The sequence below is a fragment of the Anarhichas minor genome, unplaced genomic scaffold (assembly GCF_050575085.1).
Source record: "Anarhichas minor isolate MPS153535 unplaced genomic scaffold, ASM5057508v1 ptg000027l, whole genome shotgun sequence".
Taxonomy (NCBI): Eukaryota; Metazoa; Chordata; class Actinopteri; order Perciformes; family Anarhichadidae; genus Anarhichas; species Anarhichas minor.
Window position 1 is genome coordinate 14,804,525 of NW_027466473.1, and position 20,028 is coordinate 14,824,552.

General features: G+C 43.8%; 1 protein-coding gene and 38 non-coding genes across 39 annotated transcripts in view; 1 reads left to right on the plus strand and 38 right to left on the minus strand.

Annotated features, from left to right (window-relative positions):
* The window catches only part of cfap54 (cilia and flagella associated 54), a 122,804-nt gene that overhangs the window by 37,708 nt on the left and 65,068 nt on the right, over nucleotides 1-20,028 (plus strand). The gene's annotated exons all lie outside the window — the stretch shown is intronic.
* Nucleotides 398-470, minus strand: trnar-acg (transfer RNA arginine (anticodon ACG)). Its single transcript has one exon. It is a non-coding gene; the product is annotated as a tRNA-Arg (tRNA).
* On the minus strand, nucleotides 685-756 carry trnah-gug (transfer RNA histidin (anticodon GUG)). Its single transcript has one exon. It is a non-coding gene; the product is annotated as a tRNA-His (tRNA).
* Nucleotides 1,185-1,257, minus strand: trnar-acg (transfer RNA arginine (anticodon ACG)). Its single transcript has one exon. It is a non-coding gene; the product is annotated as a tRNA-Arg (tRNA).
* Nucleotides 1,967-2,039, minus strand: trnar-acg (transfer RNA arginine (anticodon ACG)). The gene has a single exon. It is a non-coding gene; the product is annotated as a tRNA-Arg (tRNA).
* Nucleotides 2,260-2,331, minus strand: trnah-gug (transfer RNA histidin (anticodon GUG)). Its single transcript has one exon. It is a non-coding gene; the product is annotated as a tRNA-His (tRNA).
* trnah-gug (transfer RNA histidin (anticodon GUG)) lies at nucleotides 2,543-2,614 on the minus strand. The gene has a single exon. It is a non-coding gene; the product is annotated as a tRNA-His (tRNA).
* Nucleotides 3,043-3,115, minus strand: trnar-acg (transfer RNA arginine (anticodon ACG)). The gene has a single exon. It is a non-coding gene; the product is annotated as a tRNA-Arg (tRNA).
* trnah-gug (transfer RNA histidin (anticodon GUG)) lies at nucleotides 3,619-3,690 on the minus strand. Its single transcript has one exon. It is a non-coding gene; the product is annotated as a tRNA-His (tRNA).
* On the minus strand, nucleotides 4,394-4,466 carry trnar-acg (transfer RNA arginine (anticodon ACG)). The gene has a single exon. It is a non-coding gene; the product is annotated as a tRNA-Arg (tRNA).
* Nucleotides 4,687-4,758, minus strand: trnah-gug (transfer RNA histidin (anticodon GUG)). The gene has a single exon. It is a non-coding gene; the product is annotated as a tRNA-His (tRNA).
* Nucleotides 4,970-5,041, minus strand: trnah-gug (transfer RNA histidin (anticodon GUG)). Its single transcript has one exon. It is a non-coding gene; the product is annotated as a tRNA-His (tRNA).
* Nucleotides 5,247-5,318, minus strand: trnah-gug (transfer RNA histidin (anticodon GUG)). Its single transcript has one exon. It is a non-coding gene; the product is annotated as a tRNA-His (tRNA).
* Nucleotides 5,747-5,819, minus strand: trnar-acg (transfer RNA arginine (anticodon ACG)). The gene has a single exon. It is a non-coding gene; the product is annotated as a tRNA-Arg (tRNA).
* Nucleotides 6,828-6,899, minus strand: trnah-gug (transfer RNA histidin (anticodon GUG)). Its single transcript has one exon. It is a non-coding gene; the product is annotated as a tRNA-His (tRNA).
* Nucleotides 7,611-7,683, minus strand: trnah-aug (transfer RNA histidin (anticodon AUG)). Its single transcript has one exon. It is a non-coding gene; the product is annotated as a tRNA-His (tRNA).
* trnah-gug (transfer RNA histidin (anticodon GUG)) lies at nucleotides 8,181-8,252 on the minus strand. The gene has a single exon. It is a non-coding gene; the product is annotated as a tRNA-His (tRNA).
* Nucleotides 8,974-9,045, minus strand: trnah-gug (transfer RNA histidin (anticodon GUG)). The gene has a single exon. It is a non-coding gene; the product is annotated as a tRNA-His (tRNA).
* On the minus strand, nucleotides 9,257-9,328 carry trnah-gug (transfer RNA histidin (anticodon GUG)). Its single transcript has one exon. It is a non-coding gene; the product is annotated as a tRNA-His (tRNA).
* Nucleotides 9,757-9,829, minus strand: trnar-acg (transfer RNA arginine (anticodon ACG)). Its single transcript has one exon. It is a non-coding gene; the product is annotated as a tRNA-Arg (tRNA).
* trnah-gug (transfer RNA histidin (anticodon GUG)) lies at nucleotides 10,050-10,121 on the minus strand. Its single transcript has one exon. It is a non-coding gene; the product is annotated as a tRNA-His (tRNA).
* Nucleotides 11,120-11,191, minus strand: trnah-gug (transfer RNA histidin (anticodon GUG)). The gene has a single exon. It is a non-coding gene; the product is annotated as a tRNA-His (tRNA).
* trnar-acg (transfer RNA arginine (anticodon ACG)) lies at nucleotides 11,620-11,692 on the minus strand. Its single transcript has one exon. It is a non-coding gene; the product is annotated as a tRNA-Arg (tRNA).
* trnah-gug (transfer RNA histidin (anticodon GUG)) lies at nucleotides 11,913-11,984 on the minus strand. The gene has a single exon. It is a non-coding gene; the product is annotated as a tRNA-His (tRNA).
* trnah-gug (transfer RNA histidin (anticodon GUG)) lies at nucleotides 12,989-13,060 on the minus strand. The gene has a single exon. It is a non-coding gene; the product is annotated as a tRNA-His (tRNA).
* On the minus strand, nucleotides 13,489-13,561 carry trnar-acg (transfer RNA arginine (anticodon ACG)). Its single transcript has one exon. It is a non-coding gene; the product is annotated as a tRNA-Arg (tRNA).
* trnar-acg (transfer RNA arginine (anticodon ACG)) lies at nucleotides 14,281-14,353 on the minus strand. Its single transcript has one exon. It is a non-coding gene; the product is annotated as a tRNA-Arg (tRNA).
* trnah-gug (transfer RNA histidin (anticodon GUG)) lies at nucleotides 14,574-14,645 on the minus strand. The gene has a single exon. It is a non-coding gene; the product is annotated as a tRNA-His (tRNA).
* Nucleotides 15,074-15,146, minus strand: trnar-acg (transfer RNA arginine (anticodon ACG)). The gene has a single exon. It is a non-coding gene; the product is annotated as a tRNA-Arg (tRNA).
* Nucleotides 15,367-15,438, minus strand: trnah-gug (transfer RNA histidin (anticodon GUG)). Its single transcript has one exon. It is a non-coding gene; the product is annotated as a tRNA-His (tRNA).
* On the minus strand, nucleotides 15,867-15,939 carry trnar-acg (transfer RNA arginine (anticodon ACG)). The gene has a single exon. It is a non-coding gene; the product is annotated as a tRNA-Arg (tRNA).
* trnah-gug (transfer RNA histidin (anticodon GUG)) lies at nucleotides 16,160-16,231 on the minus strand. The gene has a single exon. It is a non-coding gene; the product is annotated as a tRNA-His (tRNA).
* trnar-acg (transfer RNA arginine (anticodon ACG)) lies at nucleotides 16,660-16,732 on the minus strand. The gene has a single exon. It is a non-coding gene; the product is annotated as a tRNA-Arg (tRNA).
* On the minus strand, nucleotides 17,442-17,514 carry trnar-acg (transfer RNA arginine (anticodon ACG)). The gene has a single exon. It is a non-coding gene; the product is annotated as a tRNA-Arg (tRNA).
* Nucleotides 18,234-18,306, minus strand: trnar-acg (transfer RNA arginine (anticodon ACG)). The gene has a single exon. It is a non-coding gene; the product is annotated as a tRNA-Arg (tRNA).
* trnah-gug (transfer RNA histidin (anticodon GUG)) lies at nucleotides 18,527-18,598 on the minus strand. The gene has a single exon. It is a non-coding gene; the product is annotated as a tRNA-His (tRNA).
* trnar-acg (transfer RNA arginine (anticodon ACG)) lies at nucleotides 19,027-19,099 on the minus strand. The gene has a single exon. It is a non-coding gene; the product is annotated as a tRNA-Arg (tRNA).
* trnah-gug (transfer RNA histidin (anticodon GUG)) lies at nucleotides 19,320-19,391 on the minus strand. Its single transcript has one exon. It is a non-coding gene; the product is annotated as a tRNA-His (tRNA).
* Nucleotides 19,820-19,892, minus strand: trnar-acg (transfer RNA arginine (anticodon ACG)). The gene has a single exon. It is a non-coding gene; the product is annotated as a tRNA-Arg (tRNA).

Genomic DNA, 20,028 nt, shown 5'->3' on the forward strand with positions numbered 1-20,028 from the left:
TATTTTGAGCTCTGGATATCAACTCTACTTGATTCAACAGGCAGTAGAGCAGGAACTTTAGAAACGAGCGGCAATTGATTCAGAGGAATTGTACAAGCTAGCCAAAAGTTCCACCTAGAATTGCTCCGCCCTACAGAGTAGTAGTCAGATGCTTTTTATACACAGTTTGTAGAGCAGGAAGTTGTGAAACGAGGAGTAAGTGATTTATAAGTTAAAGACTCGTAGGAGATAGCCAGTGAACATAACTGAAATCTACAAACCTTTTGTCCCACGCAATCTGAAAGCCTTTGTCGACATCATTTGTCTCTATAAGGATGTAAATTTACTTAGTTGAGCAGTTTGTAGGGCAATAACTTGTTTAACGAGGAGCAAGTGACCTACAAGTTAAAGAATCGTACGAGCTAGCCAGGAGTCGAACCTAGAATCTTCTGATTCGTAGTCAGACGCGTTGTCCATTGCGCCACTAGCCCTACACATTGGTGCATTGTGGGAAATGCCGTGTTCCGACAGCAGTTCATGCAAACGTGTGGACAACGTGTGGACAACTCCAGTACAATTACTGGTGTCGTCGGAAAACATCGGGCTTCATTTAGAAAAATTGGCTGAAGCTGGCAAGTTTCAAACTACATGAAATGAGACTGGAGTACACTACAACAGCTTAAAACATGCACAACTCATCATTGCTGCCGTGACCCGGATTCGAACCGGGGTTGCTGCGACCACAACGCAGAGTACTAACCACTATACGATCACGGCCACTTGGTTGACAAAGTGCCTCTTTCTTGCATATTTTGAGCTCTGGATATCAACTCTACTTGATTCAACAGGCAGTAGAGCAGGAACTTTAGAAACGAGCGGCAATTGATTCAGAGGAATTGTACAAGCTAGCCAAAAGTTCCACCTAGAATTGCTCCGCCCTACAGAGTAGTAGTCAGATGCTTTTTATACACAGTTTGTAGAGCAGGAAGTTGTGAAACGAGGAGTAAGTGATTTATAAGTTAAAGACTCGTAGGAGATAGCCAGTGAACATAACTGAAATCTACAAACCTTTTGTCCCACGCAATCTGAAAGCCTTTGTCGACATCATTTGTCTCTATAAGGATGTAAATTTACTTAGTTGAGCAGTTTGTAGGGCAAGAACTTGTTTAACGAGGAGCAAGTGACCTACAAGTTAAAGAATCGTACGAGCTAGCCAGGAGTCGAACCTAGAATCTTCTGATCCGTAGTCAGACGCGTTGTCCATTGCGCCACTAGCCCTACACATTGCTGCATTGTGGGAAATGCCGTGTTCCGACAGCAGTTCATGCAAACGTGTGGACAACTCCAGTACAATTACTGGTGTCGTAGGAAAACATCGGGCTTCATTTAGAAAAATTGGCTGAAGCTGGCAAGTTTCAAACTACATGAAATGAGACTGGAGTACACTACAACTACAACAGCTTAAAACATGCACAACTCATCATTGCTGCCGTGACCCGGATTCGAACCTGGGTTGCTGCGACCACAACGCAGAGTACTAACCACTATACGATCACGGCCACTTGGTTGACAAAGTGCCTCTTTCTTGCATATTTTGAGCTCTGGATATCAACTCTACTTGATTCAACAGGCAGTAGAGCAGGAACTTTAGAAACGAGCGGCAATTGATTCAGAGGAATTGTACAAGCTAGCCAAAAGTTCCACCTAGAATTGCTCCGCCCTACAGAGTAGTAGTCAGATGCTTTTTATACACAGTTTGTAGAGCAGGAAGTTGTGAAACGAGGAGTAAGTGATTTATAAGTTAAAGACTCGTAGGAGATAGCCAGTGAACATAACTGAAATCTACAAACCTTTTGTCCCACGCAATCTGAAAGCCTTTGTCGACATCATTTGTCTCTATAAGGATGTAAATTTACTTAGTTGAGCAGTTTGTAGGGCAATAACTTGTTTAACGAGGAGCAAGTGACCTACAAGTTAAAGAATCGTACGAGCTAGCCAGGAGTCGAACCTAGAATCTTCTGATTCGTAGTCAGACGCGTTGTCCATTGCACCACTAGCCCTACACATTGGTGCATTGTGGGAAATGCCGTGTTCCGACAGCAGTTCATGCAAACGTGTGGACAACGTGTGGACAACTCCAGTACAATTACTGGTGTCGTCGGAAAACATCGGGCTTCATTTAGAAAAATTGGCTGAAGCTGGCAAGTTTCAAACTACATGAAATGAGACTGGAGTACACTACAACTACAACAGCTTAAAACATGCACAACTCATCATTGCTGCCGTGACCCGGACTCGAACCGGGGTTGCTGCGACCACAACGCAGAGTACTAACCACTATACGATCACGGCCGCTTGGTTGACAAAGTGCCTCTTTCTTGCATATTTTGAGCTCTGGATATCAACTCTACTTGATTCAACAGGCAGTAGAGCAGGAACTTTATGAAAACATCGGGCTTCATTTAGAAAAATTGGCTTAAGCTTGCAAGTTTCAAACTATATAAAATGAGACTGGAGTACACTACAACTACAACAGCTTAAAACATGCACAACTCATCATTGCTGCCGTGACCCGGATTCGAACCGGGGTTGCTGCGACCACAACGCAGAGTACTAACCACTATACGATCACGGCCACTTGGTTGACAAAGTGCCTCTTTCTTGCATATTTTGAGCTCTGGATATCAACTCTACTTGATTCAACAGGCAGTAGAGCAGGAACTTTAGAAACGAGCGGCAATTGATTCAGAGGAATTGTACAAGCTAGCCAAAAGTTCCACCTAGAATTGCTCCGCCCTACAGAGTAGTAGTCAGACGCTTTTTATACACAGTTTGTAGAGCAGGAAGTTGTGAAACGAGAAGTAAGTGATTTATAAGTTAAAGACTCGTAGGAGATAGCCAGTGAACATAACTGAAATCTACAAACCTTTTGTCCCACGCAATCTGAAAGCCTTTGTCGACATCATTTGTCTCTATAAGGATGTAAATTTACTTAGTTGAGCAGTTTGTAGGGCAATAACTTGTTTAACGAGGAGCAAGTGACCTACAAGTTAAAGAATCGTACGAGCTAGCCAGGAGTCGAACCTAGAATCTTCTGATCCGTAGTCAGACACGTTGTCCATTGCGCCACTAGCCCTACACATAGGTGCATTGTGGGAAATGCCGTGTTCCGACAGCAGTTCATGCAAACGTGTGGACAACGTGTGGACAACTCCAGTACAATTACTGGTGTCGTCGGAAAACATCGGGCTTCATTTAGAAAAATTGGCTGAAGCTGGCAAGTTTCAAACTACATGAAATGAGACTGGAGTACACTACAACTACAACAGCTTAAAACATGCACAACTCATCATTGCTGCCGTGACCCGGATTCGAACCTGGGTTGCTGCAACCACAACGCAGAGTACTAACCACTATACGATCACGGCCACTTGGTTGACAAAGTGCCTCTTTCTTGCATATTTTGAGCTCTGGATATCAACTCTACTTGATTCAACAGGCAGTAGAGCAGGAACTTTATGAAAACATCGGGCTTCATTTAGAAAAATTGGCTTAAGCTGGCAAGTTTCAAACTACATGAAATGAGACTGGAGTACACTACAACTACAACAGCTTATAACATGCACAACTCATCATTGCTGCCGTGACCCGGATTCGAACCGGGGTTGCTGCAACCACAACGCAGAGTACTAACCACTATACGATCACGGCCACTTGGTTGACAAAGTGCCTCTTTCTTGCATATTTTGAGCTCTGGATATCAACTCTACTTGATTCAATAGGCAGTAGAGCAGGAACTTTATGAAAACATCGGGCTTCATTTAGAAAAATTGGCTTAAGCTGGCAAGTTTCAAACAACATGAAATGAGACTGGAGTACACTACAACAGCTTAAAACATGCACAACTCATCATTGCTGCCGTGACCCGGATTCTAACCGGGGTTGCTGCGACCACAACGCAGAGTACTAACCACTATACGATCACGGCCACTTGGTTGACAAAGTGCCTCTTTCTTGCATATTTTGAGCTCTGGATATCAACTCTACTTGATTCAACAGGCAGTACAGCAGGAACTTTAGAAACGAGCGGCAATTGATTCAGAGGAATTGTACAAGCTAGCCAAAAGTTCCACCTAGAATTGCTCCGCCCTACAGAGTAGTAGTCAGACGCTTTTTATACAGTTTGTAGAGCAGGAAGTTGTGAAACGAGAAGTAAGTGATTTATAAGTTAAAGACTCGTAGGAGATAGCCAGTGAACATAACTGAAATCTACAAACCTTTTGTCCCACGCAATCTGAAAGCCTTTGTCGACATCATTTGTCTCTATAAGGATGTAAATTTACTTAGTTGAGCAGTTTGTAGGGCAATAACTTGTTTAACGAGGAGCAAGTGACCTACAAGTTAAAGAATCGTACGAGCTAGCCAGGAGTCGAACCTAGAATCTTCTGATCCGTAGTCAGACACGTTGTCCATTGCGCCACTAGCCCTACACATTGGTGCATTGTGGGAAATGCCGTGTTCCGACAGCAGTTCATGCAAACGTGTGGACAACGTGTGGACAACTCCAGTACAATTACTGATGTCGTCGGAAAACATCGGGCTTCATTTAGAAAAATTGGCTGAAGCTGGCAAGTTTCAAACTACATGAAATGAGACTGGAGTACACTACAACTACAACAGCTTAAAACATGCACAACTCATCATTGCTGCCGTGACCCGGATTCGAACCGGGGTTGCTGCGACCACAACGCAGAGTACTAACCACTATACGATCACGGCCACTTGGTTGACAAAGTGCCTCTTTCTTGCATATTTTGAGCTCTGGATATCAACTCTACTTGATTCAACAGGCAGTAGAGCAGGAACTTTATGAAAACATCGGGCTTCATTTAGAAAAATTGGCTTAAGCTGGCAAGTTTCAAACTACATGAAATGAGACTGGAGTACACTACAACTACAACAGCTTATAACATGCACAACTCATCATTGCTGCCGTGACCCGGATTCGAACCGGGGTTGCTGCAACCACAACGCAGAGTACTAACCACTATACGATCACGGCCACTTGGTTGACAAAGTGCCTCTTTCTTGCATATTTTGAGCTCTGGATATCAACTCTACTTGATTCAATAGGCAGTAGAGCAGGAACTTTATGAAAACATCGGGCTTCATTTAGAAAAATTGGCTTAAGCTGGCAAGTTTCAAACAACATGAAATGAGACTGGAGTACACTACAACAGCTTAAAACATTCACAACTCATCATTGCTGCCGTGACCCGGATTCGAACCGGGGTTGCCGCGACCACAACGCAGAGTACTAACCACTATACGATCACGGCCACTTGGTTGACAAAGTGCCTCTTTCTTGCATATTTTGAGCTCTGGATATCAACTCTACTTGATTCAACAGGCAGTAGAGCAGGAACTTTAGAAACGAGCGGCAATTGATTCAGAGGAATTGTACAAGCTAGCCAAAAGTTCCACCTAGAATTGCTCCGCCCTACAGAGTAGTAGTCAGACGCTTTTTATACACAGTTTGTAGAGCAGGAAGTTGTGAAACGAGAAGTAAGTGATTTATAAGTTAAAGACTCGTAGGAGATAGCCAGTGAACATAACTGAAATCTACAAACCTTTTGTCCCACGCAATCTGAAAGCCTTTGTCGACATCATTTGTCTCTATAAGGATGTAAATTTACTTAGTTGAGCAGTTTGTAGGGAAATAACTTGTTTAACAAGGAGCAAGTGACCTACAAGTTAAAGAATCATACGAGCTAGCCAGGAGTCGAACCTAGAATCTTCTGATCCGTAGTCAGACACGTTGTCCATTGCGCCACTAGCCCTACACATTGGTGCATTGTGGGAAATGCCGTGTTCCGACAGCAGTTCATGCAAACGTGTGGACAACGTGTGGACAACTCCAGTACAATTACTGGTGTCGTCGGAAAACATCGGGCTTCATTTAGAAAAATTGGCTGAAGCTGGCAAGTTTCAAACTACATGAAATGAGACTGGAGTACACTACAACAGCTTAAAACATGCACAACTCATCATTGCTGCCGTGACCCGGATTCTAACCGGGGTTGCTGCGACCACAACGCAGAGTACTAACCACTATACGATCACGGCCACTTGGTTGACAAAGTGCCTCTTTCTTGCATATTTTGAGCTCTGGATATCAACTCTACTTGATTCAACAGGCAGTAGAGCAGGAACTTTAGAAACGAGCGGCAATTGATTCAGAGGAATTGTACAAGCTAGCCAAAAGTTCCACCTAGAATTGCTCCGCCCTACAGAGTAGTAGTCAGACGCTTTTTATACACAGTTTGTAGAGCAGGAAGTTGTGAAACGAGGAGTAAGTGATTTATAAGTTAAAGACTCGTAGGAGATAGCCAGTGAACATAACTGAAATCTACAAACCTTTTGTCCCACGCAATCTGAAAGCCTTTGTCGACATCATTTGTCTCTATAAGGATGTAAATTTACTTAGTTGAGCAGTTTGTAGGGCAATAACTTGTTTAACGAGGAGCAAGTGACCTACAAGTTAAAGAATGGTACGAGCTAGCCAGGAGTGGAACCTAGAATCTTCTGATCCGTAGTCAGAAGCGTTGTCCATTGCGCCACTAGCCCTACACATTGGTGCATTGTGGGAAATGCCGTGTTCCGACAGCAGTTCATGCAAACGTGTGGACAACGTGTGGACAACTCCAGTACAATTACTGGTGTCGTCGGAAAACATCGGGCTTCATTTAGAAAAATTGGCTGAAGCTGGCATGTTTCAAACTACATGAAATGAGACTGGAGTACACTACAACTACAACAGCTTAAAACATCAAACAACTCATCATTGCTGCCGTGACCCGGATTCAAACCGGGGTTGCTGCGACCACAACGCAGAGTACTAACCACTATACGATCACGGCCACTTGGTTGACAAAGTGCCTCTTTCTTGCATATTTTGAGCTCTGGATATCAACTCTACTTGATTCAACAGGCAGTAGAGCAGGAACTTTATGAAAACATCGGGCTTCATTTAGAAAAATTGGCTTAAGCTGGCAAGTTTCAAACTACATGAAATGAGACTGGAGTACACTACAACTACAACAGCTTAAAACATGCACAACTCATCATTGCTGCCGTGACCCGGATTCGAACCGGCGTTGCTGCGACCACAACGCAGAGTACTAACCATTATACGATCACGGCCACTTGGTTGACAAAGTGCCTCTTTCTTGCATATTTTGAGCTCTGGATATCAACTCTACTTGATTCAACAGGCAGTAGAGCAGGAACTTTAGAAACGAGCGGCAATTGATTCAGAGGACTTGTACAAGCTAGCCAAAAGTTCCACCTAGAATTGCTCCGCCCTACAGAGTAGTAGTCAGACGCTTTTTATACACAGTTTGTAGAGCAGGAAGTTGTGAAACGAGGAGTAAGTGATTTATAAGTTAAAGACTCGTAGGAGATAGCCAGTGAACATAACTGAAATCTACAAACCTTTTGTCCCACGCAATCTGAAAGCCTTTGTCGACATCATTTGTCTCTATAAGGATGTAAATTTACTTAGTTGAGCAGTTTGTAGGGCAATAACTTGTTTAACGAGGAGCAAGTGACCTACAAGTTAAAGAATCGTACGAGCTAGCCAGGAGTCGAACCTAGAATCTTCTGATCCATAGTCAGACGCGTTGTCCATTGCGCCACTAGCCCTACACATTGGTGCATTGTGGGAAATGCCGTGTTCCGACAGCAGTTCATGCAAACGTGTGGACAACGTGTGGACAACTCCAGTACAATTACTGGTGTCGTCGGAAAACATCGGGCTTCATTTAGAAAAATTGGCTGAAGCTGGCAAGTTTCAAACTACATGAAATGAGACTGGAGTACACTACAACTACAACAGCTTAAAACATGCACAACTCATCATTGCTGCCGTGACCAGGACTCGAACCGGGGTTGCTGCGACCACAACGCAGAGTACTAACCACTATACGATCACGGCCGCTTGGTTGACAAAGTGCCTCTTTCTTGCATATTTTGAGCTCTGGATATCAACTCTACTTGATTCAACAGGCAGTAGAGCAGGAACTTTATGAAAACATCGGGCTTCATTTAGAAAAATTGGCTTAAGCTTGCAAGTTTCAAACTATATAAAATGAGACTGGAGTACACTACAACAGCTTAAAACATGCACAACTCATCATTGCTGCCGTGACCCGGACTCGAACCGGGGTTGCTGCGACCACAACGCAGAGTACTAACCACTATACGATCACGGCCACTTGGTTGACAAAGTGCCTCTTTCTTGCATATTTTGAGCTCTGGATATCAACTCTACTTGATTCAACAGGCAGTAGAGCAGGAACTTTAGAAACGAGCGGCAATTGATTCAGAGGAATTGTACAAGCTAGCCAAAAGTTCCACCTAGAATTGCTCCGCCCTACAGAGTAGTAGTCAGACGCTTTTTATACACAGTTTGTAGAGCAGGAAGTTGTGAAACGAGGAGTAAGTGATTTATAAGTTAAAGACTCGTAGGAGATAGCCAGTGAACATAACTGAAATCTACAAACCTTTTGTCCCACGCAATCTGAAAGCCTTTGTCGACATCATTTGTCTCTATAAGGATGTAAATTTACTTAGTTGAGCAGTTTGTAGGGCAATAACTTGTTTAACGAGGAGCAAGTGACCTACAAGTTAAAGAATCGTACGAGCTAGCCAGGAGTCGAACCTAGAATCTTCTGATCCGTAGTCAGACGCGTTGTCCATTGCGCCACTTGCCCTACACATTGGTGCATTGTGGGAAATGCCGTGTTCCGACAGCAGTTCATGCAAACGTGTGGACAACGTGTGGACAACTCCAGTACAATTACTGGTGTCGTCGGAAAACATCGGGCTTCATTTAGAAAAATTGGCTGAAGCTGGCAAGTTTCAAACTACATGAAATGAGACTGGAGTACACTACAACTACAACAGCTTAAAACATGCACAACTCATCATTGCTGCCGTGACCCGGACTCGAACCGGGGTTGCTGCGACCACAACGCAGAGTACTAACCACTATACGATCACGGCCGCTTGGTTGACAAAGTGCCTCTTTCTTGCATATTTTGAGCTCTGGATATCAACTCTACTTGATTCAACAGGCAGTAGAGCAGGAACTTTATGAAAACATCGGGCTTCATTTAGAAAAATTGGCTTAAGCTTGCAAGTTTCAAACTATATAAAATGAGACTGGAGTACACTACAACTACAACAGCTTAAAACATGCACAACTCATCATTGCTGCCGTGACCCGGACTCGAACCGGGGTTGCTGCGACCACAACGCAGAGTACTAACCACTATACGATCACGGCCACTTGGTTGACAAAGTGCCTCTTTCTTGCATATTTTGAGCTCTGGATATCAACTCTACTTGATTCAACAGGCAGTAGAGCAGGAACTTTAGAAACGAGCGGCAATTGATTCAGAGGAATTGTACAAGCTAGCCAAAAGTTCCACCTAGAATTGCTCCGCCCTACAGAGTAGTAGTCAGACGCTTTTTATACACAGTTTGTAGAGCAGGAAGTTGTGAAACGAGGAGTAAGTGATTTATAAGTTAAAGACTCGTAGGAGATAGCCAGTGAACATAACTGAAATCTACAAACCTTTTGTCCCACGCAATCTGAAAGCCTTTGTCGACATCATTTGTCTCTATAAGGATGTAAATTTACTTAGTTGAGCAGTTTGTAGGGCAATAACTTGTTTAACGAGGAGCAAGTGACCTACAAGTTAAAGAATCGTACGAGCTAGCCAGGAGTCGAACCTAGAATCTTCTGATCCGTAGTCAGACGCGTTGTCCATTGCGCCACTAGCCCTACACATTGGTGCATTGTGGGAAATGCCGTGTTCCGACAGCAGTTCATGCAAACGTGTGGACAACGTGTGGACAACTCCAGTACAATTACTGGTGTCGTCGGAAAACATCGGGCTTCATTTAGAAAAATTGGCTGAAGCTGGCAAGTTTCAAACTACATGAAATGAGACTGGAGTACACTACAACTACAACAGCTTAAAACATGCACAACTCATCATTGCTGCCGTGACCCGGATTCAAACCGGGGTTGCTGCGACCACAACGCAGAGTACTAACCACTATACGATCACGGCCACTTGGTTGACAAAGTGCCTCTTTCTTGCATATTTTGAGCTCTGGATATCAACTCTACTTGATTCAACAGGCAGTAGAGCAGGAACTTTATGAAAACATCGGGCTTCATTTAGAAAAATTGGCTTAAGCTGGCAAGTTTCAAACTACATGAAATGAGACTGGTGTACACTACAACTACAACAGCTTAAAACATGCACAACTCATCATTGCTGCCGTGACCCGGATTCGAACCGGCGTTGCTGCGACCACAACGCAGAGTACTAACCATTATACGATCACGGCCACTTGGTTGACAAAGTGCCTCTTTCTTGCATATTTTGAGCTCTGGATATCAACTCTACTTGATTCAACAGGCAGTAGAGCAGGAACTTTAGAAACGAGCGGCAATTGATTCAGAGGAATTGTACAAGCTAGCCAAAAGTTCCACCTAGAATTGCTCCGCCCTACAGAGTAGTAGTCAGACGCTTTTTATACACAGTTTGTAGAGCAGGAAGTTGTGAAACGAGGAGTAAGTGATTTATAAGTTAAAGACTCGTAGGAGATAGCCAGTGAACATAACTGAAATCTACAAACCTTTTGTCCCACGCAATCTGAAAGCCTTTGTCGACATCATTTGTCTCTATAAGGATGTAAATTTACTTAGTTGAGCAGTTTGTAGGGCAATAACTTGTTTAACGAGGAGCAAGTGACCTACAAGTTAAAGAATCGTACGAGCTAGCCAGGAGTCGAACCTAGAATCTTCTGATCCGTAGTCAGACGCGTTGTCCATTGTGCCACTTGCCCTACACATTGGTGCATTGTGGGAAATGCCGTGTTCCGACAGCAGTTCATGCAAACGTGTGGACAACGTGTGGACAACTCCAGTACAATTACTGGTGTCGTCGGAAAACATCGGGCTTCATTTAGAAAAATTGGCTGAAGCTGGCAAGTTTCAAACTACATGAAATGAGACTGGAGTACACTACAACAGCTTAAAACATGCACAACTCATCATTGCTGCCGTGACCCGGACTCGAACCGGGGTTGCTGCGACCACAACGCAGAGTACTAACCACTATACGATCACGGCCACTTGGTTGACAAAGTGCCTCTTTCTTGCATATTTTGAGCTCTGGATATCAACTCTACTTGATTCAACAGGCAGTAGAGCAGGAACTTTAGAAACGAGCGGCAATTGATTCAGAGGAATTGTACAAGCTAGCCAAAAGTTCCACCTAGAATTGCTCCGCCCTACAGAGTAGTAGTCAGACGCTTTTTATACACAGTTTGTAGAGCAGGAAGTTGTGAAACGAGGAGTAAGTGATTTATAAGTTAAAGACTCGTAGGAGATAGCCAGTGAACATAACTGAAATCTACAAACCTTTTGTCCCACGCAATCTGAAAGCCTTTGTCGACATCATTTGTCTCTATAAGGATGTAAATTTACTTAGTTGAGCAGTTTGTAGGGCAATAACTTGTTTAACGAGGAGCAAGTGACCTACAAGTTAAAGAATCATATGAGCTAGCCAGGAGTCGAACCTAGAATCTTCTGATCCGTAGTCAGACGCGTTGTCCATTGCGCCACTTGCCCTACACATTGGTGCATTGTGGGAAATGCCGTGTTCCGACAGCAGTTCATGCAAACGTGTGGACAACGTGTGGACAACTCCAGTACAATTACTGGTGTCGTCGGAAAACATCGGGCTTCATTTAGAAAAATTGGCTGAAGCTGGCAAGTTTCAAACTACATGAAATGAGACTGGAGTACACTACAACTACAACAGCTTAAAACATGCACAACTCATCATTGCTGCCGTGACCCGGATTCGAACCGGGGTTGCTGCGACCACAACGCAGAGTACTAACCACTATACGATCACGGCCACTTGGTTGACAAAGTGCCTCTTTCTTGCATATTTTGAGCTCTGGATATCAACTCTACTTGATTCAACAGGCAGTAGAGCAGGAACTTTATGAAAACATCGGGCTTCATTTAGAAAAATTGGCTTAAGCTTGCAAGTTTCAAACTATATAAAATGAGACTGGAGTACACTACAACTACAACAGCTTAAAACATGCACAATTCATCATTGCTGCCGTGACCCGGATTCGAACCGGCGTTGCTGCGACCACAACGCAGAGTACTAACCATTATACGATCACGGCCACTTGGTTGACAAAGTGCCTCTTTCTTGCATATTTTGAGCTCTGGATATCAACTCTACTTGATTCAACAGGCAGTAGAGCAGGAACTTTAGAAACGAGCGGCAATTGATTCAGAGGAATTGTACAAGCTAGCCAAAAGTTCCACCTAGAATTGCTCCGCCCTACAGAGTAGTAGTCAGACGCTTTTTATACACAGTTTGTAGAGCAGGAAGTTGTGAAACGAGGAGTAAGTGATTCATAAGTTAAAGACTCGTAGGAGATAGCCAGTGAACATAACTGAAATCTACAAACCTTTTGTCCCACGCAATCTGAAAGCCTTTGTCGACATCATTTGTCTCTATAAGGATGTAAATTTACTTAGTTGAGCAGTTTGTAGGGCAATAACTTGTTTAACGAGGAGCAAGTGACCTACAAGTTAAAGAATCATACGAGCTAGCCAGGAGTCGAACCTAGAATCTTCTGATCCGTAGTCAGACGCGTTGTCCATTGCGCCACTTGCCCTACACATTGGTGCATTGTGGGAAATGCCGTGTTCCGACAGCAGTTCATGCAAACGTGTGGACAACGTGTGGACAACTCCAGTACAATTACTGGTGTCGTCGGAAAACATCGGGCTTCATTTAGAAAAATTGGCTGAAGCTGGCAAGTTTCAAACTACATGAAATGAGACTGGAGTACACTACAACTACAACAGCTTAAAACATGCACAACTCATCATTGCTGCCGTGACCCGGATTCGAACCGGGGTTGCTGCGACCACAACGCAGAGTACTAACCACTATACGATCACGGCCACTTGGTTGACAAAGTGCCTCTTTCTTGCATATTTTGAGCTCTGGATATCAACTCTACTTGATTCAACAGGCAGTAGAGCAGGAACTTTAGAAACGAGCGGCAATTGATTCAGAGGAATTGTACAAGCTAGCCAAAAGTTCCACCTAGAATTGCTCCGCCCTACAGAGTAGTAGTCAGACGCTTTTTATACACAGTTTGTAGAGCAGGAAGTTGTGAAACGAGGAGTAAGTGATTTATAAGTTAAAGACTCGTAGGAGATAGCCAGTGAACATAACTGAAATCTACAAACCTTTTGTCCCACGCAATCTGAAAGCCTTTGTCGACATCATTTGTCTCTATAAGGATGTAAATTTACTTAGTTGAGCAGTTTGTAGGGCAATAACTTGTTTAACGAGGAGCAAGTGACCTACAAGTTAAAGAATCGTACGAGCTAGCCAGGAGTCGAACCTAGAATCTTCTGATCCGTAGTCAGACGCGTTGTCCATTGCGCCACTAGCCCTACACATTGGTGCATTGTGGGAAATGCCGTGTTCCGACAGCAGTTCATGCAAACGTGTGGACAACGTGTGGACAACTCCAGTACAATTACTGGTGTCGTCGGAAAACATCGGGCTTCATTTAGAAAAATTGGCTGAAGCTGGCAAGTTTCAAACTACATGAAATGAGACTGGAGTACACTACAACTACAACAGCTTAAAACATGCACAACTCATCATTGCTGCCGTGACCCGGATTCGAACCGGGTTGCTGCGACCACAACGCAGAGTACTAACCACTATACGATCACGGCCACTTGGTTGACAAAGTGCCTCTTTCTTGCATATTTTGAGCTCTGGATATCAACTCTACTTGATTCAACAGGCAGTAGAGCAGGAACTTTAGAAACGAGCGGCAATTGATTCAGAGGAATTGTACAAGCTAGCCAAAAGTTCCACCTAGAATTGCTCCGCCCTACAGAGTAGTAGTCAGACGCTTTTTATACACAGTTTGTAGAGCAGGAAGTTGTGAAACGAGGAGTAAGTGATTTATAAGTTAAAGACTCGTAGGAGATAGCCAGTGAACATAACTGAAATCTACAAACCTTTTGTCCCACGCAATCTGAAAGCCTTTGTCGACATCATTTGTCTCTATAAGGATGTAAATTTACTTAGTTGAGCAGTTTGTAGGGCAATAACTTGTTTAACGAGGAGCAAGTGACCTACAAGTTAAAGAATCGTACGAGCTAGCCAGGAGTCGAACCTAGAATCTTCTGATCCGTAGTCAGACGCGTTGTCCATTGCGCCACTAGCCCTACACATTGCTGCATTGTGGGAAATGCCGTGTTCCGACAGCAGTTCATGCAAATGTGTGGACAACGTGTGGACAACTCCAGTACAATTACTGGTGTCGTCGGAAAACATCGGGCTTCATTTAGAAAAATTGGCTGAAGCTGGCAAGTTTCAAACTACATGAAATGAGACTGGAGTACACTACAACTACAACAGCTTAAAACATGCACAACTCATCATTGCTGCCGTGACCCGGATTCGAACCGGGGTTGCTGCGACCACAACGCAGAGTACTAACCACTATACGATCACGGCCACTTGGTTGACAAAGTGCCTCTTTCTTGCATATTTTGAGCTCTGGATATCAACTCTACTTGATTCAACAGGCAGTAGAGCAGGAACTTTAGAAACGAGCGGCAATTGATTCAGAGGAATTGTACAAGCTAGCCAAAAGTTCCACCTAGAATTGCTCCGCCCTACAGAGTAGTAGTCAGACGCTTTTTATACACAGTTTGTAGAGCAGGAAGTTGTGAAACGAGGAGTAAGTGATTTATAAGTTAAAGACTCGTAGGAGATAGCCAGTGAACATAACTGAAATCTACAAACCTTTTGTCCCACGCAATCTGAAAGCCTTTGTCGACATCATTTGTCTCTATAAGGATGTAAATTTACTTAGTTGAGCAGTTTGTAGGGCAAGAACTTGTTTAACGAGGAGCAAGTGACCTACAAGTTAAAGAATCGTACGAGCTAGCCAGGAGTCGAACCTAGAATCTTCTGATCCGTAGTCAGACGCGTTGTCCATTGCGCCACTAGCCCTACACATTGCTGCATTGTGGGAAATGCCGTGTTCCGACAGCAGTTCATGCAAATGTGTGGACAACGTGTGGACAACTCCAGTACAATTACTGGTGTCGTCGGAAAACATCGGGCTTCATTTAGAAAAATTGGCTGAAGCTGGCAAGTTTCAAACTACATGAAATGAGACTGGAGTACACTACAACTACAACAGCTTAAAACATGCACAACTCATCATTGCTGCCGTGACCCGGATTCGAACCGGGGTTGCTGCGACCACAACGCAGAGTACTAACCACTATACAATCACGGCCACTTGGTTGACAAAGTGCCTCTTTCTTGCATATTTTGAGCTCTGGATATCAACTCTACTTGATTCAACAGGCAGTCGAGCAGGAACTTTAGAAACGAGCGGCAATTGATTCAGAGGAATTGTACAAGCTAGCCAAAAGTTCCACCTAGAATTGCTCCGCCCTACAGAGTAGTAGTCAGACGCTTTTTATACACAGTTTGTAGAGCAGGAAGTTGTGAAACGAGGAGTAAGTGATTTATAAGTTAAAGACTCGTAGGAGATAGCCAGTGAACATAACTGAAATCTACAAACCTTTTGTCCCACGCAATCTGAAAGCCTTTGTCGACATCATTTGTCTCTATAAGGATGTAAATTTACTTAGTTGAGCAGTTTGTAGGGCAAGAACTTGTTTAACGAGGAGCAAGTGACCTACAAGTTAAAGAATCGTACGAGCTAGCCAGGAGTCGAACCTAGAATCTTCTGATCCGTAGTCAGACGCGTTGTCCATTGCGCCACTAGCCCTACACATTGCTGCATTGTGGGAAATGCCGTGTTCCGACAGCAGTTCATGCAAATGTGTGGACAACGTGTGGACAACTCCAGTACAATTACTGGTGTCGTCGGAAAACATCGGGCTTCATTTAGAAAAATTGGCTGAAGCTGGCAAGTTTCAAAATACATGAAATGAGACTGGAGTACACTACAACTACAACAGCTTAAAACATGCACAACTCATCATTGCTGCCGTGACCCGGATTCGAACCGGGGTTGCTGCGACCACAACGCAGAGTACTAACCACTATACGATCACGGCCACTTGGTTGACAAAGTGCCTCTTTCTTGCATATTTTGAGCTCTGGATATCAACTCTACTTGATTCAACAGGCAGTCGAGCAGGAACTTTAGAAACGAGCGGCAATTGATTCAGAGGAATTGTACAAGCTAGCCAAAAGTTCCACCTAGAATTGCTCCGCCCTACAGAGTAGTAGTCAGACGCTTTTTATACACAGTTTGTAGAGCAGGAAGTTGTGAAACGAGGAGTAAGTGATTTATAAGTTAAAGACTCGTAGGAGATAGCCAGTGAACATAACTGAAATCTACAAACCTTTTGTCCCACGCAATCTGAAAGCCTTTGTCGACATCATTTGTCTCTATAAGGATGTAAATTTACTTAGTTGAGCAGTTTGTAGGGCAAGAACTTGTTTAACGAGGAGCAAGTGACCTACAAGTTAAAGAATCGTACGAGCTAGCCAGGAGTCGAACCTAGAATCTTCTGATCCGTAGTCAGACGCGTTGTCCATTGCGCCACTAGCCCTACACATTGCTGCATTGTGGGAAATGCCGTGTTCCGACAGCAGTTCATGCAAATGTGTGGACAACGTGTGGACAACTCCAGTACAATTACTGGTGTCGTCGGAAAACATCGGGCTTCATTTAGAAAAATTGGCTGAAGCTGGCAAGTTTCAAACTACATGAAATGAGACTGGAGTACACTACAACTACAACAGCTTAAAACATGCACAACTCATCATTGCTGCCGTGACCCGGAGTTGCTGCGACCACAACGTAGAGTACTAACCACTATACGATCACGGCCACTTGGTTGACAAAGTGCCTCTTTCTTGCATATTTTGAGCTCTGGATATCAACTCTACTTGATTCAACAGGCAGTAGAGCAGGAACTTTAGAAACGAGCGGCAATTGATTCAGAGGAATTGTACAAGCTAGCCAAAAGTTCCACCTAGAATTGCTCCGCCCTACAGAGTAGTAGTCAGACGCTTTTTATACACAGTTTGTAGAGCAGGAAGTTGTGAAACGAGGAGTAAGTGATTTATAAGTTAAAGACTCGTAGGAGATAGCCAGTGAACATAACTGAAATCTACAAACCTTTTGTCCCACGCAATCTGAAAGCCTTTGTCGACATCATTTGTCTCTATAAGGATGTAAATTTACTTAGTTGAGCAGTTTGTAGGGCAAGAACTTGTTTAACGAGGAGCAAGTGACCTACAAGTTAAAGAATCGTACGAGCTAGCCAGGAGTCAAACCTAGAATCTTCTGATCCGTAGTCAGACGCGTTGTCCATTGCGCCACTAGCCCTACACATTGGTGCATTGTGGGAAATGCCGTGTTCCGACAGCAGTTCATGAAAACGTGTGGACAACGTGTGGACAACTCCAGTACAATTACTGGTGTCGTCGGAAAACATCGGGCTTCATTTAGAAAAATTGGCTGAAGCTGGCAAGTTTCAAACTACATGAAATGAGACTGGAGTACACTACAACTACAACAGCTTAAAACATGCACAACTCATCATTGCTGCCGTGACCCGGATTCGAACCGGGTTGCTGCGACCACAACGCAGAGTACTAACCACTATACGATCACGGCCACTTGGTTGACAAAGTGCCTCTTTCTTGCATATTTTGAGCTCTGGATATCAACTCTACTTGATTCAACAGGCAGTAGAGCAGGAACTTTAGAAACGAGCGGCAATTGATTCAGAGGAATTGTACAAGCTAGCCAAAAGTTCCACCTAGAATTGCTCCGCCCTACAGAGTAGTAGTCAGACGCTTTTTATACACAGTTTGTAGAGCAGGAAGTTGTGAAACGAGGAGTAAGTGATTTATAAGTTAAAGACTCGTAGGAGATAGCCAGTGAACATAACTGAAATCTACAAACCTTTTGTCCCACGCAATCTGAAAGCCTTTGTCGACATCATTTGTCTCTATAAGGATGTAAATTTACTTAGTTGAGCAGTTTGTAGGGCAATAACTTGTTTAACGAGGAGCAAGTGACCTACAAGTTAAAGAATCGTACGAGCTAGCCAGGAGTCGAACCTAGAATCTTCTGATCCGTAGTCAGACGCGTTGTCCATTGCGCCACTAGCCCTACACATTGCTGCATTGTGGGAAATGCCGTGTTCCGACAGCAGTTCATGCAAATGTGTGGACAACGTGTGGACAACTCCAGTACAATTACTGGTGTCGTCGGAAAACATCGGGCTTCATTTAGAAAAATTGGCTGAAGCTGGCAAGTTTCAAACTACATGAAATGAGACTGGAGTACACTACAACTACAACAGCTTAAAACATGCACAACTCATCATTGCTGCCGTGACCCGGATTCGAACCGGGGTTGCTGCGACCACAACGCAGAGTACTAACCACTATACGATCACGGCCACTTGGTTGACAAAGTGCCTCTTTCTTGCATATTTTGAGCTCTGGATATCAACTCTACTTGATTCAACAGGCAGTAGAGCAGGAACTTTAGAAACGAGCGGCAATTGATTCAGAGGAATTGTACAAGCTAGCCAAAAGTTCCACCTAGAATTGCTCCGCCCTACAGAGTAGTAGTCAGACGCTTTTTATACACAGTTTGTAGAGCAGGAAGTTGTGAAACGAGGAGTAAGTGATTTATAAGTTAAAGACTCGTAGGAGATAGCCAGTGAACATAACTGAAATCTACAAACCTTTTGTCCCACGCAATCTGAAAGCCTTTGTCGACATCATTTGTCTCTATAAGGATGTAAATTTACTTAGTTGAGCAGTTTGTAGGGCAAGAACTTGTTTAACGAGGAGCAAGTGACCTACAAGTTAAAGAATCGTACGAGCTAGCCAGGAGTCGAACCTAGAATCTTCTGATCCGTAGTCAGACGCGTTGTCCATTGCGCCACTAGCCCTACACATTGCTGCATTGTGGGAAATGCCGTGTTCCGACAGCAGTTCATGCAAATGTGTGGACAACGTGTGGACAACTCCAGTACAATTACTGGTGTCGTCGGAAAACATCGGGCTTCATTTAGAAAAATTGGCTGAAGCTGGCAAGTTTCAAACTACATGAAATGAGACTGGAGTACACTACAACTACAACAGCTTAAAACATGCACAACTCATCATTGCTGCCGTGACCCGGATTCGAACCGGGGTTGCTGCGACCACAACGCAGAGTACTAACCACTATACAATCACGGCCACTTGGTTGACAAAGTGCCTCTTTCTTGCATATTTTGAGCTCTGGATATCAACTCTACTTGATTCAACAGGCAGTCGAGCAGGAACTTTAGAAACGAGCGGCAATTGATTCAGAGGAATTGTACAAGCTAGCCAAAAGTTCCACCTAGAATTGCTCCGCCCTACAGAGTAGTAGTCAGACGCTTTTTATACACAGTTTGTAGAGCAGGAAGTTGTGAAACGAGGAGTAAGTGATTTATAAGTTAAAGACTCGTAGGAGATAGCCAGTGAACATAACTGAAATCTACAAACCTTTTGTCCCACGCAATCTGAAAGCCTTTGTCGACATCATTTGTCTCTATAAGGATGTAAATTTACTTAGTTGAGCAGTTTGTAGGGCAAGAACTTGTTTAACGAGGAGCAAGTGACCTACAAGTTAAAGAATCGTACGAGCTAGCCAGGAGTCGAACCTAGAATCTTCTGATCCGTAGTCAGACGCGTTGTCCATTGCGCCACTAGCCCTACACATTGCTGCATTGTGGGAAATGCCGTGTTCCGACAGCAGTTCATGCAAATGTGTGGACAACGTGTGGACAACTCCAGTACAATTACTGGTGTCGTCGGAAAACATCGGGCTTCATTTAGAAAAATTGGCTGA